The 20,328-nt window shown below is 39.8% G+C and overlaps 1 long non-coding RNA gene across 1 annotated transcript in view; it reads left to right on the top strand.

Moving 5' to 3' along the window:
• The window catches only part of LOC133240529 (uncharacterized), a 597,238-nt gene that overhangs the window by 233,330 nt on the left and 343,580 nt on the right, over positions 1 to 20,328 (top strand). The window lies entirely within an intron of this gene.

The raw sequence follows: 20,328 nt of genomic DNA, 5'->3' as shown, positions 1-20,328 counted from the left end.
AAGTTCATAATACTTCCTTAAAATAGACAAGAGGTTACTGTTTACACCTGACTGGAATAACTGCTATGTAATGGTCCCCAAATGTGTCCTCCTACAGACTCTACAGAGAAAAGCAGTTAATATAAAACAGTTTCATGGGTCATTAAATGAAGTTCACTTTTTTTTTTTTATGAATGAGAAGTGCTGAATAGATGCTTTCTGTTGAATTCTTCTAAGAAAGCTCCAGATCTATGGAAAGAGTAGAAAGAAAAGCAACTTTGTAGGATGGTTTCTCCAGGCTTCATTTACCCCACTAAACTGAAGGTATTGTGACACAGTAGAGTTATTCCCTTAGAAACAAATGATAATTAGGAATGGATGCAGATGATTTAATTGCATTATTAAGTCAGAGGTAATTAGAAACATACTCTGATTTCCTGTAATATGGCTATTAACTAAGAAGTCACCAAAAAAGCGCAAGGGTCCAGTATGAGAGTTTGCATCTGCATACTAAGTCGCTTCATAGCTCTTTGTGACCTAATGGATGGTAGTCCGCCAGGCTCCTCTGTCCATAGGATTCTCCAGGCAAGAATACTGGAGTGGGTTGCCATGCCCTCCTTCAGGAAGCTTCCTGAGCCAGAGATCAAGCCTGGGTCTCTTTTATCTCCTGCATTGACAGGTGGGTTCTTTACCAGTAGCACCACCTCAGAAGTCCATGAAAGGGTTTGAAAGTGAAAGTGATAGTTGCTCAGTTGTCTGACTCTTTGTGACCCTGTGGACTGTGACTGCCAGGCTCCTCTGTCCATGGAATTCTCCAGGCAAGAATACTGCAGTAGGTGACCATTCCCTTCTCTGGGAGATCTTCCCAACCCAGGGATAGAACCCCGTCTCCTGCATTTTGGGCAGATTCTTTACTGTCTGAGCCACCAGGGTTTAGGGAAAGCCAAAATCTTCTCTTCATCCTTTTTCAAATCCTGCTGCTCTCCCTTTTCCCATACGAAGGCATCATTTTGGCACTGAAACTCTCATGAAAGCTGTTATTCAGGTGTCACTCTACAACTTCTAAATATGGGATTTCATCAGTTACCTAACCTGAACTCAATGGTCTAACCCAGTGAGGTAGGAAGCTCATCTCATACTGATTTTGTATTGGTAGACAACATTTAGTGAGGTTAAATGATTGGGCCATTATTACCTGAATTTGAAGAGACAGAAGAGTCATTAAAACAAGAGTTTTCCTGCTACATAATGCTGAGTATACATGTCAGTGTGAAAAGTAACATAAAGAAATTTTAGGTAACCTAGTGGAATATGTTATCATATAGTTTTAAAGACCTTTGCCCCTTTCCATTTCGTTTTTCATAAATACACATTTATCCCCCCAGCCACACACAGGAAACTTTCTCTTTGATTATAGCAGGTCCTAGGGACGCAGGAATTATTCATCTCATTAATACTCTTATCATCTATTCTACACTTGGATGTATGGACACCTCTCATGACCAAATTGACCTTGAAAATAAATAAATGTACAGTTTTTAAAATTTATTTATTGTTTAATTAAAGGATAATTGCTTTACAGAATTTTTTTGTTTTCTGTCAAACTTCAACATTAATCAATCATAGGTATACTTATATCCCCTCCCTTTGAACCTCCTTCCCTTCTACAGTTTTTAAGTTTTTTCCTACAGCTAAAGGAAGCATTTTAAAATCTTATGTAAGAATCATTTGAAGAACTTAACATAATTAGTTCCTAAGATATGCTCCTGGAAAATGAAGCTATGTTGGTCTTCATTGGGACTCAGAAATATGTATGTTTTATACGTACTGTGTAGAAGAAAGTGGGCCTTAGGAAGCATCACTACAAAAAGCTAGTGGAGGTGATGAATTCCAGTTGAGCTATTTCAAATCCTAAAAGATGATGCTGTGAAAGTGCTGCACTCAAATTGGAAAACTCAGCAGTGGCCACAGGATTGGAAAAGGTCTGTTTTCATTCCAATCCCAAAGAAAGACAATGCCAAAGAATGCTCAAACTACTGCACAATTGCGCTCATCTCATACGCTAGCAAAGCAATGCTCAAAATTCTCCAAGCCAGGCTTCAACAGTATGTGAACTGTGTACTTCCAGATGTTCAAGCTGGATTTAAAAAAGGCAGAGGAAACAGACATCAAATTGCCAACATCCATGGGATCATCAAAAAAGCAAGAGAGTTCCAGAAAAACATCTATTTCTGCTTTATTGACTATGCCAAACCCTTTGACTGTGTGGATCACAACAAAGAGTGGAAAATTCTCCAAGAGATGGGAATACCAGACCACCTGACCTGTCTCTTGAGAAATCTGTGTGCAGGTCAAGAAGCAACAGTTAGAAATGGACTTGGAACAACAGACTGGTTTCAAATCAGAAAAGGAGTATGTCAAGGCTGTATATTGTCATCCTGCTTATTTAACTTATATGCAGAGTACATCATGAGAAACGCTGGGCTGGATGAAGTGCAAGCTGGAATCAAGTTTGCTGGGAGAAATATCAATAGCCTCAGATATTCAGATGACACCACCCTTATGGCAGAAAGTGAAGAAGAACTAAAGAGCCTCTTGATGAAGTAAAAGAGGAGAGTGAAAAAGTTGGCTTACAACTCAACACAATTCAGAAAACTAAGATCATGTCATCCGGTCCCATTACTTCATGGCTAATAGTTGGGGAAACAATGGAGACAGGAAAGACTGTATTATGGGGGCTCCAAAATCACTGCAGATGGTGACTGCAGCCATGAAATTAAAAGACACTTGTTCCTTGGGAGAAAAGCTATGACCAAACTAGACAGCATATTAAAAAGCAGAGACATTACTTTGCCAACAAAGGTCTGTCTAGTCAAGCTATAGTTTTTCCAGTAGTCATGTATGGATGTGAGTTTGACTATAAAAAAAGCTGAGCACCAAAGAGTTGATGCATTTGAACTGTGGCATTGGAGAAGACTCTTGACAATCTCTTGGACAGCAAGGAGATCCAACCAGTCCATCCTAAAGGAAATCAGTCCTGAATATTCACTGGAAGGACTGATGCTGAAGCTGAAACTCCAATACTTTGGCCATCTGATGCCAAGAACTGACTCATTTGAAAAGACCCTGATGCTGGGAAAGATTGAAGGCAGGAAGAGAAGGGGACAACAGAGGATGAGATGGTTGGATGGCATCACTGACTCAAGGGACATGAGTTTGAATAAATTCCAGGAGTTGATGACGGACAGGGAGGCCTGGCATACTGCAGTCCATGAGGTCACAAAGAGTTGGACACTACTGAGCGAGTGAACTGAACTGAATGCAGAATATAATTCAAGTTATTTTCAAAACTGAAAAAGACTGCAATGGGAGGGATAATAGAAGCCGCATAATGGGAAAGTCATAAATGCACTTAATCTTTCAAAACTTTGTAGCTAGTGTCTTTCATCTATGTTTTGTATCTCGTGTAAATTTCTTCTTGTCAGCTATATTCCTAGGAGATCGCTTTCACCCCTCTGTTCTAATACCAACATGAGAGGCCATAAAGATGTGCGTGGAAGTTACCATACTGGACAGAACAGTTCTAGAATCTCAGAACATGCTTGTCCATGTACCATTAGTCTTTCATCCTTTACTAGATGGCCCTCTCTGAGACATTATAGCTCAAATGAGTAATTTAGTACAAGTTGGAAGCTCACTTCCTTCTTCTATATTTTATATATATATATATATATATATATATATATATATATTCTTCTATATTATATGCTTCTATATTGTATATTTGGAGAAGGTGATGGCACCCCACTCCAGTGTTCTTGCCTGGAGAATCCCATGGATGGAGGAGCCTGGTAGGCTGCAGTCCATGGGGTTGCTAGGAGTCGGACACGACTGAGCGACTTCACTTTCATTTTTCACTTTCATGCATTGGAGAAGGAAATGGCAACCCACTCCAGTGTTTTTGCCTGGAGAATCCCAGGGACAGTGGAGCCTGATGGGCCGCCGTCTATGGGGTCACACAGAGTCGGACATGACTGAAGCAACTTAGCAGCAGCATATTGTATATTATATATATATTCTGTAATATATATAGATATATTATATATCCTTCTTCTATATATATTCTTTCTGACTGATATTTGAGCTTCAGTTCAGTATTGCTATCTGTAGTATGATACTATAAACCTTATTTGCCAGAGATTTTCAGAGTATCATTTGAGATAAGACATTTTTTGAATAGGCTTCATTTTATAGCAATATTAGGTTTACAGAAAAATTGAGCAGGCAGTACAAAGTTCCCATATACTCTCTCTCCCAGATACCTGCTCCTCCAGTTTCCCTTATTATTATCATCTCCATTAGTGGAGTACATTTGTTACAATTATTGAACAAATAATAATAAATTATACTAGCTAAAATCCACACTTTACATTAAAATTCATTTTTGTATTGTAATTTCTATGGGTTTTGACACATACACAATGTCACACATTCACTAGTACAGTATAATACAGAGATTTTATGCCCTAAAAGTCTGCACTTTGCCTATATGTCTCTCCTGCTCACCCAAGTCTTCAGTTCAGTTCAGTTCAGTCGCTCAGTCATGTCCAACTCTTTGCGACCCCATGGACAGCAGCATGCCAGGCTTCCCTGTCCATCACCAACTCCTGGAGTTTACTCACATTCATGTCCATTGAGTCAGTGATACCACCCAACCGTCTCATCCTCTGTCATCCCCTTTTCCTCCTGCCTTTAACTGTTCCCAGCATCTGGGTCTTTTCAATGAGTCAGTTCTTCACATCAGCCCAAGTCTTGGTGACCACTAGTTTTTCATATCTCTGTAGTTTGCCTTTTCCAGAATGTCTTATGGTCAGAATTATACAGAATGCAATCTTTTGCAATATTTTAGACTATCTTTCATTTAGCAATATGCATTTAAGTTTTCATGGCTTGATAGCTCATTTATTTTTATTGTTAAATAATATCCCATTATAGGCTTTCCTGGTTACTCAGTGATAGAGAATCCACCTGCCAATGCAGGAGACATGGGTTTGATTCTTCAGTTGGGAAGATCCCCTGGAGAAGGAAATGGCAACCCACTCCAGTATTCTTGCCTGGGAAGGTCCTATGGACAGAGCAGCCTGGTGGGCTAAAGTCCTGGGGGCTGCAGAAAAGTCCAGCATGACTTAGCAACTAAACAATAACAACACATATCCCCTTATACGGATGCACACTAACTTGTTTATGAATTCAGCTAGGAAGGACATATTTTTTGCTTCTAGTTTTTGGCAATTATTAATGAAACTGATGTCTATATTCAGGTACAATTTTTTTGTGGACATAAGGTTTCCCTTCATATGGGAAGGTACCTAGGAGAATGATTACTAGATCATATAGCAAATGCATGTGTAATTTTGTAAAAATTGCCAAAATGTCTTCCAAGATGGCTCTGCCATTTCACAGGCCATTTCAATTCACTGACAGAGAATTACAGTTCCTGTTGCTTCACATTCTTTACAACATTTGGTGCTGTCAGTATTTTGAACTCTCACGAGTCTAATGTGTATAGTGGTATCTTGTTTTAATTTGCAATTCTCTAAGGACATATTTTGTCAAGGGTCTTCTCATATGCTTATTTTCCATCTGTGTATCTTCTTTGGTGAGATTTCCAGATTTTTTGCCTATTTTATTGGATTATTTGTATTATTATTGAGTTTGGTTAAGTCTTTTATCTGATATATGTGTTTTGAATATTTTTTTCCCACTCTATGGTATAACTTTTGTTTCCCTGAGGTGTGATTTTTGTAATGTATAATTTTTTAATTTTCACAAAGTGCAATTTATCAATTGTTTCTCTCATAGATTATGGTTTTGGTGTTTTGTTTAAAAGCTCATTGCAAACCCAAGGTCACCCAGATATTCTCCTATGTTATCTTCTAAAAGTTTTGTATTTTACATTTAGGTCTGTGATTAATATGGAGTTAATTTTTGTAAAATGCATGAGATTTGTGTCTAGATTAATTTTTTTTTAATATGTGAATGTCCAGTTGTTCCAGCACTATTTGTTGAAAACTATCCTTTCTCTTTTGAATTCCCTTTGCTTCTTTGTCCAAGATCAATTGATTATATTTCTTTTGGTCTATCTCTGGGCTCTCTATTCTGTTTCATCAACCTATTTGACTATTCTTTCACTGTTATCGACTGCTTTGATTATTGTAGCTTTACAGTAAGTCTTCAAGTTGAATAGCATTAGTCTTGTGACTTTTTTCTTTGGTGTGTTGTTTGCTATTCTTGGTCTCTTGCCTTTGTATATAAACTTTAGAATCCAATTGTCAATATTCACAAAAAATTTGTTGGGGTTTTGACTGAGATTGATTCGCATTTGTAGACCAAGTTTGGAAGAGCTGACATCTTAACAATATTGGATCTTCTATCCACGAACATGGACTATCTCTCCATTTATTTATATCTTTTATTTTTAAAATTCACAGTATTATTGTTTTTCTCATATAGGTCCTGTATATATTTTGTGCAGTGGCTCAGTAGTACAGAATCTTCCTGCAATGCAGGAGATGCAGGTTCAATCCCTGGGTTGGGAAGATCCCCTGGAGAAGGAAATGGCAACCCACTCAAGTATTCTTGCCTGGGAAATTTCATGGGCAGAGGAGCCTGGCAGGCTATAGTCCATGGGGTCGCAAAAGAGTCAGACATGACTTAGCAATTCAACAACAACAACAATATGTATTTTGTTAGACTTATCCTTAAGTAGGAGTAGGAAATGACAACCCACTCCAGTATTCTTGCCTAGAGAATCCTGTGGATGGAGGAGCCTGGTGGGATGCTGTCCATAGGGTAGTAGAGTCAGACACAGCTGAAGCGACTTAGTGTGCATGCATGCATTGGAGAAGGAAATAGCAACACGTTCCATTATTCTTGCCTGGAGAATCCCAGGGACAGAGGAGCCTGGTGGGCTGCCTTCTATGGGGTTGCACAGAATTGGACACGACTGAAATGACTTAGCAGCAGCAGCAGCATCCTTAAGTATTTAATTTTTGGTCTCGATATAAATGGTCTTGTGTTTTTACTTTCAAATTCCAATTGTTTGTTTCTGGCATATAGGAAAGCAATTGCTGTTTGTATCCCATAGACAGAGTAGCCTGGCAGGCTGCAGTCCATGGGGCCAAAAAGAGTCAAACACAACTGAAATAACTTAGCACAGCACACATATTAATATGTATCCTGCAAACTTGCTATAATCACTTACTACTTTCAGGAGCATTTTTCTTTTTCTTTGGGATTTTCTATTTGGGCAATCGTGCCATCTCTGAACAAGGAGAGTTTTATTTCTTTCTTCCTAGTCTCTATGTTTTTCCTTTCCTTTTTTTTTTTCCTATTGTGCTAGTTAGGACTTTCAGAATGATGTTGAATAGCACTTTTTGTAAGAGAGTACATACTTTTATTGCTCCTGATGCTAGGGATGTGGTATCTGATTCCTCACCATTAAGTATATTACCTGTAGAGTTCTGTATATTTTGTTCTTGTTTAGTCGCTAAGTCGTGTTCGACTCTTGTGACCCAGTGGACTAGACTGTAGGCCACCAGGCCCCTCTGTCCATAGGATTTCCCAGGCAAGAACCCTGGTGAAGGATTTCGTATATATTCCTTTAAGGAAATTTCCTCTATTCCTACCTTTCTGAGAGCTTTTATCATGAAAAAATGTTGGATTTTGTCAAATGCTTTTTCATTATTTATTGATAAACTATGTTTAGCCTATCGATATGATGGATTACATGAGATGATTTTCAAGTGCATATCTTAAATGTAGGTTCATACACAATGTAACATTTTAAGACCGGCTTTTTATGTGCATTTGCTTGATCAAAAATTTTATCAGATACAAAAAGTAATAGTAGGGGTACTTGGGAAGGAGAGAAAGCCAGAGGGGAATTGCCTGCTGCTCCTGTTGCTTGCTGTGCTCTAGGAGTGTTCCTTGCTTTATGTTAAAGAAAGAAAAACTTGTTTTAAATATGCTAGCATTTTGTGGTTATTCAGTCACTCAGTTGTGTCCTACTTTTTGTGACCCCATGGACTGCAGTTCGCCAGGTGTATCTGTCCTTCACCATCTCCTTCACGGAGTTTACTCAAACTCATGTCCATTAAGCCAGTGATGTCATCAAACCATCTCATCCTTTGTCATCCCCTTATCCTCTTGCCTTCAATCTCTCCCAACAGTAGGGTCTTTTCTAATGAATTGGCTCTTTGCATCAGGTGGCCAAAGTATTGTAGCCTCAGCTTCAGCATCAGTCCTTCAGTGAATATTTAGGATTGATTTCCTTTAGGATTGACTGGTTTGATTTCCTTGCAGTCCAAGGAACTCTCAAGAGTCTTCTCCAACACTGCAGTTCAAAAGCATCAATTCTTTGGTATTCAGCCTTCTTTATGGTCTAACTCTCACATCTGTACATGACTGCTGGAAAAACCATAGCTTTGACTATACAGACCTTTGTTGGCAAAGTAATGTCTCTGCTTTTTAATACTCTGTGTAGATTTGTCATAGCTCTTCTTCCAAGGAGCAAACATCTTTTAATTTTAAGGAATGAGAAAAGTGAAACCAGGACTGAGAAGAGAAAGAAGCCTTTATGAGAAATGTGGATTTGATTCAGGCTTGTGGAAAGAGTGGAATTTGGGGCCAGTGGACAAGGTATTCTAGAAACAATTGAGGAAAAGGCAGTATGGAGTGTTTGAATTTCCTATAATGCTTCCTAAGCTTCTTTCCTCCTCCCTCATAAATAGCTTTGCTTCTCTGTGACTCACATCTCTGACTATGTCACTCTCTTCATCTATTTGGTTAACTCTCACTTACCAAGATCCTGATTGTGCCTTCCCATTTTCTTTTGCACAGTATCACCTAATTCATCAGCTTCCTCTCAGTCCTAACCATTATACCCCTCCAAACTGAACTCAATCTGCAGGTGCACAGTCATTCTAGAACTTTGTCACAGGACCATCAGCAATATCCTCCTTTTTCAATCCATCTCACCCACAGAGCCCATGATCACATCCTTCTATGCTACTGCCCACGTCCTAAAATCCCCACCTTCTAACTCCCTTGCTGCACTGCTTCCTATAAATCCCTCTTTAACTTCATAATTACCACTCCTTTTACCGCTCCACTTTCCACAGGGCTGCGCCTGGGGTCCACTCACATGGCTTGGATTCCATGGCTCAGCATCATACCATATTTTTTCTGGTCCTTGGGTAGCAACCATCTTCCCTGGGCTTCCATCAGAGCAGCTTAACTTAGCTGCTGCTGCTGCTGCTGCTAAGTCGCTTCAGTTGTGTCCGACTCTGTGCGACCCCATAGACAGCAGCCCACCAGGCTCTGCCATCCCTGGGATTCTCCAGGCAAGAACACTGGAGTGGGTTGCCATTTCCTTCTCCAATACATGAAAGTGAAAAGGGAAAGTGAAGTCGCTCAGTCGTGTCTGATTCTTAGCGACCCCATGGACGGTAGCCTACCAGGCTCCTCCGTCCATGGGATTTTCCAGGCAAGAGTACTTAGCTAAAAAGACACAAAACTGAAGAGATGACCAATCACCAGAAAGGTATAATTGTGTTGCTGTGGTATGCATGAAAATTTTTGAGGTGGGGGGAAGTCAGACCAAACCATTCAGAGTAATAGTGCCAGCTAAGTTTGCTCAAGAAAGAGACTTTGACATTTTGTGACGTCCATTATATGCTTGGCATTTTCGTATGAAATTTAATTGTCAAAAGAATCCATGAAGTAGATGTCATGCCCATAATACCTCAAGGCTCAGACAGGCCAAGAAATTCCCCACAGATACATCATAAACAGAGACACGGTTCCTGAGAGATGTTAGTCTCCTCTGCTCTGCTGCTTTCTGCTTATTTCTGTAATTACAGAAATTTCTTCCTTTAGAGTCTTCTGGCATCTTGACAGTGAAGTTTATCTCATAAGGAAATTTTTGTATTCAGTGTAAATAACAGCACTCTTTTGACCTTGGCTGTCTCATCTGTTTCATAGTTCTGGATGTTAAGCTACATTTCATTATGTGTATGTCTGAAATAATATTAGATTTTGGGGGGACAGATATTAGAAGTTGCTGTAAAAGAGAGTTATATATTAAAGCAAAATGTCCAATCTCCAAGAGATTGTCGTGTGGGTATTTAGTAAGTAATATTTGAAGGTATAATATAATCCAAAGTGTACTTTGAATGTGTGTGTGTGTGTATACATATCAGAATACCACTTACATTCATTTTAGATATTCTCTGCATTTCTTTCCATAGAACAGCTTCAGTGCTGTGCTACCTGGTCTCTGAATCTCATATCCAGGTCCTATGCTTGCTACTTTTTGAAGCTCTATAGAAGAAATCTCAAAGCTAGCTTTCCTGGCCACTGCCAGTTGACGAAATTTTGGATAGTAGCAGAAAGACAATCATTGTTTCTATTGCTTCAAAGAATTCACATGCTTTCGTGTCATATATAAAAAAAGCTGTGGCAGCTGATTGGTTTGTGGATTTTTGATGCCAGTTTTATGAGGCTAATGCAAACCTAATTCTGGTTTACCACAGTTTCCACAAATAGAGGAACCTCAATATGCCTATGGGTGAAGCAAGACATGGCTATTACACAGAGCAACTTGGTCATGAAATTCCTTATTTATGACTGCATTCAGAAAGCCATGAACCTGTCCCGCTTACTACCATATTTTAATTCCTGCCACACTTGTGAGCACACATATAAATCAGGGTGCATCTTTAAAAGATAAATCTCACTCCAAATCCAGGGCGAACTAGTGCATCCTTTTTTTATGGAATCTGTGTGACCTGACTGTAAAGAGAATTTTTGATTAATCAGAAGTAAGATTTTAATAAAGAAACAGCAGGTGGGCTAACCACAAAATTAAAACTCCCAACCATCTCAGAGTAATAAAGTCATAAATATAAAAGTGCTCAAAATACCTCATTTGCATCTTTGAATAACATCCCTGTTTAACAAGGAGAGGGCACTGCCTTGACCAGCAGAGGGCAGTTTCCCACATACATTGTCTTTCCTGGTTCAGTCTTGTCTCAGTATCTTTGTCAGTCTTTCACTGTGTAATAGAGCAGGGCTGCATGATAATTAATTGCCATCTGCAGTGTGTTTTTACCAGTAATTTTTACGCCCAATTGCTCAATTGCAATATCGTATCAGCCGCATTTCAGCACACACTGGAAAACAAAAATGTGCCTTTGGTTTCCTAATCAAGTTTGGTCAATTTAAGGATTCTTTTTTGGCAGAAACAATGTCAATTTATTTCTGTGACTGTGGTATAGCCTCCTTATTAGTAGTTAAAATGTTATGGCTTTCTGAATAAGGCAGACCAAGGTTTGGAGTTAGACTCTGCTGCCTCGCGGCTTTGTGACCTTAAAGACACAAGAGACACAGGTTTGACCCCTGGGTCAGGAAGATCCCCTGGAGGAGGAAATGGAAACCCACTCCAGTATTCTTTTTTTTTTTTTTTTAAGTAATAGTAACAATCATTACCATTTATTTAGCTCTTGCTGTATGCTAGGAACTATGTTAAATGTTTCACATGTTATCTAATTTAACCCCATGTGTGTTGCTCAGTCGTCTCCAACTCTGCACTCCCATGGACTGCAGCCCGCCAGGCCTCTCTATCCATGAGTTTCTCCAGTATTCTTGCCTGAAAATTTCCATGGACAGAGGGGCCTGACAGGCTTTAGTCCATGGGGTCACAGAGAGTCAGATACTACTGAGCAACTGAACATACATGCACTGGTTACTTGAACTGGGCTTATTTTCTTATGGTAAAATGTAAATAATGGCACTATAGAGTACCAGGTGGTACTGAGGTTAAACATCCTAACAATCCACGAAATACGTACTTGAAGAATTTTCAGCTCACTTAGGTAAGTTACATGTGATCTTAGAACATAGCTTCCCAATACATTTACCTCAAGAGGTTTTGAGCTACAGTAACTACTTCTAGGCGAACTATCGTATCAACACACCCTTCTGTTGGTTTAGTGACTGTAAGCATGGCAAAGGATAGATGACAAGTGTACTTTTTCATTCATAAAATGCTTTTATGTTTATTATTTTATTCATTCGTCATGGCAAATCCTTAGCGAAGCAGGACAGATAGTAGGATCTTCCTTTGCAACGAGGAAATCAAGCTTCAGAAGGTTAAGTGATTTGTTTCCAACATGGTGATGATAGATTCAGAGTTTGAACTTAGTTCACTCTGATACCCAGTCCATGGTAATCAATCTAAGAATCACAGCATTTCCCTCTCTCAGATCCTGCCTCTACATTTGTAACCAACAGAATTAAGACAAATTACCCCAGAGTTTCCTTGTAGCTTTGACTTCCCAGGAGATTGTAGGAAAATTTCCATGAAAGCGATGGTTCTAACATTAGTAGAAGAATTGTTGTGATATTTGTACTATTCTTAGAGGATAAGGCTTCAAGGCTTAGAAATACTGAAGAAACTTCTTGGAGGGAAGAGAGGTCAAGAAAAAAGGATGGTGAGGTTCCATTATCTCTGGGTTTTAAAAATCTAGTGATTTTTGAAAGCCAACTGTTTTTCCTCTGCAACACCCATGAAGCATCACCTATCACCATTTTAAATGCCACCCCTTGCCTTCTGTTTAACTGCCTGTGCCAGGCCTTTGTTGCGGTACGCAGGATCTTTAGCTGGGGCTTGAGAACTCTTAGCTGTGGCATGTGGTTCTAGCTCTCAGACCAGGGACAGAAGGCGGGCCTCCTGCACTGGGAGCGCGGGCTTAGCCGCTGGACCACCAGGGAAGTCTTCTCGAGTTTATTTCTAAACCAGTTAATTATAGTACACCAAGCTAACTTCTCTCCCTCACTGTCATCCAGACACTACCCTAAAAGCAAACAAGAAACTCCGAATAGCAGTAGCCATAATAGCTGTAGTGACAGTAATAAACATGGGGAGGCTTTCTGTGTGCCAGAATTGCCCTTTGTGCTTTGAAAGGCACTATTTTATACAATCTTTTTGATCTAATGAGGTGGGTACTTTTATTGTCCACTTTATACAGCTGAGTAATTTGCCTCATTGTCACTGTGTTGGCGGCATTTCTTGTCTGGGCTGCTAGCACTGATTTCCTAGTTAATTTTATAGTTTACCTGTGTACTATGTACTATGAATTTGTATGTATTTGGATGTACTATGAATGTGACTGTTGTGGGCATCTAGTATAAGTGGCTTCAAGCGGTGTTTGTCTGCACCTACTGTATCAAGATTGCTGGGAGAAATATCAATAGCCTCAGATATGCAGATGACATCACCCTTATGGCAGAAAGTGAAGAGGAACTAAAAAGCCTCTTGATGAAAGTGAAAGACGAGAGTTAAAAAGTTAGCTTAAAGCTCAACATTCAGAAGACGAAGATCATGGCATCTGGTCCCATCACTTCATGGGAAATAGATGGGGAAACAGTGGAAACAGTGTCAGATTTTATTTTTTGGACTCCAAAATGACTGCAGATGGTGATTGCAGCCATGAAATTAAAAGACACTTACTCCTTGGAAGGAAAGTTATGACCAACCTAGATAGCATATTCAAAAGCAGAGACATTACTTTGCCAACAAAGGTCCGTCTAGTCAAGGCTATGGTTTTGCCAGTGGTCATGTATGGATGTGAGAGTTGGACTGTGAAGAAAGCTGAGCGCCGTAGAATTGATGCTTTTGAACTGTGGTGTTGGAGAAGACTCTTGAGAGTCCCAGGGACTGCAAGGAGATCCAACCAGTCCATTCTGAAGGAGATCAGTCCCGGGTGTTCATTGGAAGGACTGATGCTAAAGCTGAAACTCCAGTACTTTGGCCACCTCATGTGAAGAGCTGACTCATTGGAAAAGACTCTGATGCTGGGAGGGATTGGGGGCAGGAGGAGAAGGGGACGACAGAGGATGAGATGGCTGGATGGCATCATTGACTCGATGGACATGAGTCTGAGTGAACTCCAGGAGTTGGTGATGGACAGGGAGGCCTGGCGTGCTGCGATTCATGGGGTCACAGAGAGTCGGACACGACTGAGCGACTGATCTGTGACTGTGACTGTGACTGTATATTGGAATGCATTTTTAAGGTTAATTTAGTATAGGTCCTAAAGAGATTGTACCTTCTTGTTTTTTTTTTCCCCTGTGCTATACAGTCAGTTCGCATTAGTTATCTATTTGAAAAACAGAGATAGAGGCACAGACGTGGAGAATAAATGTATGGCTACCAAGGGGAAAGAGGATGTGGGGTAAACTGGGAGGTTGGGATTGACATGGATACACTACTATGTGTAAAATATACAAGTGATGACAATCTACCTTTTAAATTTTATTCCATCTCATTTCATTTCATGCCTCTTCTGTCTTCTGTCATGGGGCTTAACCCATACAGAATTCTTCTCGGTAACTTGGCTGAATTTTCCCAGACTATGGTCTCTTCCCACAGGGTTCCCTGACTGGAAAGTCTTTCTTCCTATTTTTCCCTTTGTTTTCTCCATGCCTATCTCCAAATTAATGTCATTTCTTCAGAGAGGATTTTCTGGATTACTTGATTATTTTTCTCTAAAACTGCAGGCCATTTAAACAACCTTTTTATTAGATGAAAGCAAAAAATATAGAACACATTAAACCATAATTTAAACAAACAAAAAACAACAAACTGCTCAAGGATAATAAAAGAATAAGCATGAATTAAATGAATGACTCTCATCTTTACTATGTAAGATTTTCACCCTCATTAAAAAAAAAAATAATTATACCAGTCCACCAGAGGTAGCATTCAGGGTATTCTGGATCTAACTAATAAAGAAACTATAGAAATATTACTAGGGGAGGTGAACTAGCATCCACCCAAATATTAGGAAGGTACTCAAGGGTGAAAATGAGAAACTACTGGCCCAGCATTTAATTGGTAAGGCCATATGATGTAAGTTATAAAATTATAATTATATGGATGAAATTAATTGTAACTAGTTCACCCAGTCCCAGAACAGTAAAAGTAGTAGGCACTCTTCCTAACCCATAGCTTTAAAACTTGAATGAAATATATATTACACTTAAGGGAAATAAAGTGAAACATTTTAAAATAGAGATACATTTTGGAAAGTTCATATTAATTCATGAATGTTACTATGATGGTGTGTTAAGAAGAATGAAGGCAATAGGGAATCCATGATTTAGCTTTTTATCCAGAATCCCTGGAGCCAAGGCATGCTTATCTTCAAACGATCTCCTCACGTGATAGGTTAAACATGTTTGATGCAATGTGTTAATTTATTACCTACAAGTATACAGTATTTTAGTTTGCATTTTGGTGTCAAATCTTTCTTTACTAGAATCATGGTGCCAACTCTCATGTAAGTATGGCAGCTGCTGCTGCTGCTGCTAAGTCACTTCAGTCCTGTCTGACTCTGTTTGACCCCACAGACGGCAGCCCACCAGGCTCCCCCGTCCCTGGGATTCTCCAGGCAAGAACACTGGAGTGGGTTGCAATTTCCTTCTCCAATGCATGAAAGTGAAAAGTGAAAGTGAAGTCACTCAGTCATGTCCGACTCTTAGCGACCCCATGGACTGCAGCCTACCAGGTTCCTCCGTCCATGGGATTTTCCAGGCAAGAGTACTGGAGTGGGGTGTCATTGCCTTCTCCAAGTATGGCAGACCTACCATTTATTAGGTGGGTACAGGACTGAGTGAGCCTCTTGAGGGTATTGCTTCTAAATTAACTGTGCATCTCAGTCTGAGCCGGTCATGCTGAGAAGGTGGTTCTCTACTCTATGCCCCAGTGACTGACCAGCCACAGAACCTGTTCTTCCAAGGACTTTGTTCTTACCTTAAATTATTTGTTCAATTGATTCTCAATAAATATTTACTGTATGCCTACTGGGCTTCCCTGGTGGCTCAGAGGTTAAACCGTCTGCCTCCAATCCAGAAGACCTGGCTTCAATCCCTACACTACAAAAATGCTAGTTGCTGGCCAAATGGAAAAGAAAGGGGCGTTTTGTTACCTCTTGTAGTGGATGCAAGAGAAAGGAAAATGAAGGGCTCATCACTGTATAATGCATAAAATGCCATGAGAGAAACAAAGGAAAGCCGAAGGTGAAAAGTCTCATAGAGAACATAGCATTTGAGTTAAATCTTAATGACCTAAGTTCATAGGGCAACACTTGCGAGGAGGAAAGAAAATGTTTATGGAAGAGAAGAGAGATGTGCTAGAATATAATATGCTTAAGAAAATGAAGTTAACTCAAAGGCCAAATGTCTGAAGAGGTAGGCTTCCACTTAAGGAGAAGTCAAACTCTGTCCTGAAAGAATAGAGACTGGGGCCACTGAGAGAAAAGGCTTCACTAAATTGTGAGAGAGAGAAGGAGATGAGACAAGCCTGCTGCTTTCCAGTCTGTCTGGCTAGATGAATTATGGTGATGTAAATACTCTGAGATGGAAAACACTGGAGGCAGATTAGTCGAGAGTGTATGTATTGTATGTATGCACAATGGCGAGGGAGAACGTGGTAGGATGGTGGGTTCACCTTTGGATATGTCAGTTTTGGGTCCTTTAGGTAGAGATGTATAGCAGGAAACTTGATGCACAGTCATCGGATGAAGACTGAGTTTTGGCTAAAGATGATGACTGAAAAGTCATACAGATAAGAGTGAAAGCCATGACACTACAGGAGGGTGCATAGAAAGAACATTTAATGGAAAGACAAAATGGTATTATTTAATCAGTGCCTACAGTCAAAGCTATATTTTTCTAGTAGTCGTGTAAGAATGTGAGAGTTGGTCCAAGAAGAAGGCCAAGCACTGAAGAATTGATGCAGAAGAAGACTCTTGAGAGTCCTTTGGACAGAAAGGAGATCAAACTAGTCAGTTCTAAAAGAAATCAGCCCTGAATATTCATTGCAAGGACTGATACTGAAGCTGAAGCTCCATTACTTTGACCACCTGATGCGATGAGCTGACTCACTGAAAAAGATCCTGATGCTGGAAAGACTGAAGGCAAAAGGAAAAGGGGCCAGCAGAGGATGAGATGGATAGCATCATTGACTCAATGGACATGAAGTTGAACAAATTCTGGGAGATAGGAGTGGCCACAGGACTGGAAAAGATCAGTTTTCATTCCAATTCCAAAGAAAGGCAATGGCAAAGAATTCAAACTACTGCACAATTGCACTTATCTCACACGCTAGCAAAGAAGTGTTCAAAATTCTCCAAGCCAGGCTTCAGCAGTACGTGAGCTGTGAACTTCCAGATGTTCAAGCTGGATTTAGAAAAGTCAGAGGAACCAGATATCAAATTGCCAACATCTGCTGGATCATCAAAAAATCATGAGAGTTCCAGAAAAACATCTATTTTTGCTTTATTGACTACACCAAAGCCTCTGACTGTGTGGATCACAACAAACTGTGGAAAATTCTTCAAGAGATGTGAATACCAGGCCACCTTATCTGCCTCCTGAGCAATATGTATGCATGTCAAGAAGCAACAGTTAGAGCTGGACATGAAAGACAGACTGGTTCCAAATTAGGAAAGGAGTATGTCAAGGCTGTATATTGTCACCCTGCTTATTTAACTTATATGCAGGGTGCATCATGCAAAATGCCAAGCTGGGTGAAGCATAAGCTGGAATCAAAATTGCCAGGAGAAATATCAATAACCTCAGATACGTAGATGACCCCACCCTTATGGCAGAAACTGAAGAAGAACTAAAGTGCTTCTTGATAAAAGTGAAAAAGGAGAGTGAAAAAGTTGGCTTAAAACTCAACATTCAGAAATCTAAGATCATGGCATCTGGTCCCATCACTTCATGGCAAATAGATGGGGAAATAATGGAAACAGTGACTTTATTTTGGGGGCTCCAAAATCACTGCAGATGTTGACTGCAGCCATGAAATTAAGAGACCCTTGCTCCTTGGAAGAAAAGCTATGACCAACCTAGATAGCATATTCAAAAGCAGAGACATTGCCAACAAAGGTCTGCCTAGTCAAAGCTTTTTTTTTTTTTTCCCCCAGTAGTCATGTATGATTGTGAGAGTTGGACTATAAAGAAAGCTGAGAACCAAAGAATTGATGCTTTTGAACTGTGGTGTTGGGGAAGACTCTTGAGAGTCCGTTGGACTGCAAGGAGATCAAACCAGTCAACAGTAAAAGAAATCAGTCCTGAATATTCACTGAAAGGACTGATGCTTAAATGTCCAATACTTTGGCCACCTAATGCAAAGAACTGACTCATTGGAAAAGACCCTGATGCTGGGAAACATTGAAGGCAGGAGGAGAAGGGGACAACAAAGGATCAGATATTTGGATGGCATCACCGATTCGATGGACATGAATTTGAGTAAGCTGTGGGAGTTGGTGATGGACAGGGAAGCCTGGCATGCTGCAGTCCATGGGGTCTCAAAGAGTCAGATACAACTGAATGACTGAGCTGAGCTAAACTGGGAGATAGTGAAGGACAGAGGAGCCTGGTGTACTACAATCCATGGGGCTGCAGAGTCAGACATGATTTAGTGACTGAACAAGAACAACAACAAACCAATATCATTTTCTTAGAGGAAAGTTTTTGAATTCTACTACAATGGCCTCAACTTATCAAATGGGGAAATGTGATCCCATAGCAGGCCTTCATTCAATGAATGTGTATGTTACCACTTGCAAGACACACAAAAGATACAGGGCATATTTATACAAAAGTTACAAAAGTTATTTTTAGGCAAAAATATGCTTCACTGAACTACAAAGTGTGTTGATTTCTAATTGTCATGTGCTAAAATCCAGGAGAAATAAGCTTTCAGTTCTGATGTAGCAACACTAGGAGGGGATGTGTAAGCAAGTGTGGCCTTAGTTAGTTAGTTAGTTGAAGTCACTCAGTTGTGTCTGACTCTTTGCGACCCTGTGGACTGTAGCCTACCAGGCTCCTCTGTCCATGGGACTCTCCAGGCAAGAATACTGGAGTGGGTTGCCATTTCTTGTTTGGAAAAGCTGAATGAGTATGGAGCAGCTTTTTGCTACTGATAATGGATGCGGCGAGGTGGTAGGGTGAGGACACTGTTGGTGATTGCTCATAAAAGGACCAGGATTACTTATAAACAGGACTATTGTCTTTTATATCCAGCTGATTTGAAATACACATTAGTATCTGCTTCAATATTCTCATGCGCATTGGTATCTTCTCTTGTGAAAGCAGATGGACCAGGAGCTCAGCAGCTGGCAATCAATGGTCGAAAAGCAGTCACAACAAGGGCAGGTTTCTGGTATTTGGGGATTTTCTTCCTTGAAACTATGATGGACAAGACTACAGGAAGCTGGCCACTTCTTTCTCTGAACAGTTTCTTGTTAGAAATAAAGTAGACAGAGAGAGGTTAGGTAGATAGCTAATCAGACACAGTGTTCTTACCCCCTTACCCTGTTCCCAATCTTTTTCCTTTTTTTTTTCTTTGGTGGGGGGATATTTATTCTGTGAACTACTTTTATACTTATGTATGTATTTATTTGTTTGGCTGTGCTGGCCGCTAGTTGCGGCATATGGGATCTTTAATTTTGCCACGTGAAGTCTTAGTTGTAGCATTCGATGTAGATCGAATTTCCTGACCAAGGACTGGACCCAGGCCCCCTGCATTGGGAGCATGGGGTCTTAGCCACTGGACCACCAGGGAAGTCTCCCTACTCTCAATATTTTATGCATTTCTGAAGCCATCTGGGGATTTTAATATCTTAAGTTCTTTGTACCTAAATATATTCAAAACTATTGTATTTTTCTTTGACTACACTAAAAATAATCTGAGAAAAAATTAGCCCAGGCAGGTCAGAAGCATTTTGATGAAAGTAAAAGGAAATATTTGAGTTACCTGGCTAAAGAATCATTAAAAACAATTGTTCATCAAAAGCGACCCATAAGAGCTCCTCAAATTTTGAAAGTTTAAATATATTGTGAAAGTGGAAGATTAGGGATATAACCAAAGACTTTGAATTCCAATTACTTGAAAAATAATTTAAATGGATTTCTTATACATTTGATGATTATGCTTGGAATTTAGTCTTTCTAGGCCTCGTAACTATTTTATGAATTAAGTTGTGTCTGTAACAGAGTCCTAGGCCTATTTCCTCAGTGAATATCAAAGCCATCTCATGTTCTTTATTTCTTACTAACTCTATCAAACTTAAGCGATAAAGAACACGGTACCAACTGACTACTAAGGGATTGAAATTTTAAAGTACAAGCAACATTTAGAAAACCACAATACAGGTTCCACACACATAGCTTAGCGCTTTGGAAAAAATGGGCGAATAGTCCTCTCTGCTTTGA

The sequence above is a fragment of the Bos javanicus genome, chromosome 28 (assembly GCF_032452875.1).
Source record: "Bos javanicus breed banteng chromosome 28, ARS-OSU_banteng_1.0, whole genome shotgun sequence".
Classification (NCBI taxonomy): Eukaryota; Metazoa; Chordata; class Mammalia; order Artiodactyla; family Bovidae; genus Bos; species Bos javanicus.
Note: the sequence above shows the minus strand (reverse complement) of the source record. Positions and strands in the feature narration are given on the sequence as shown.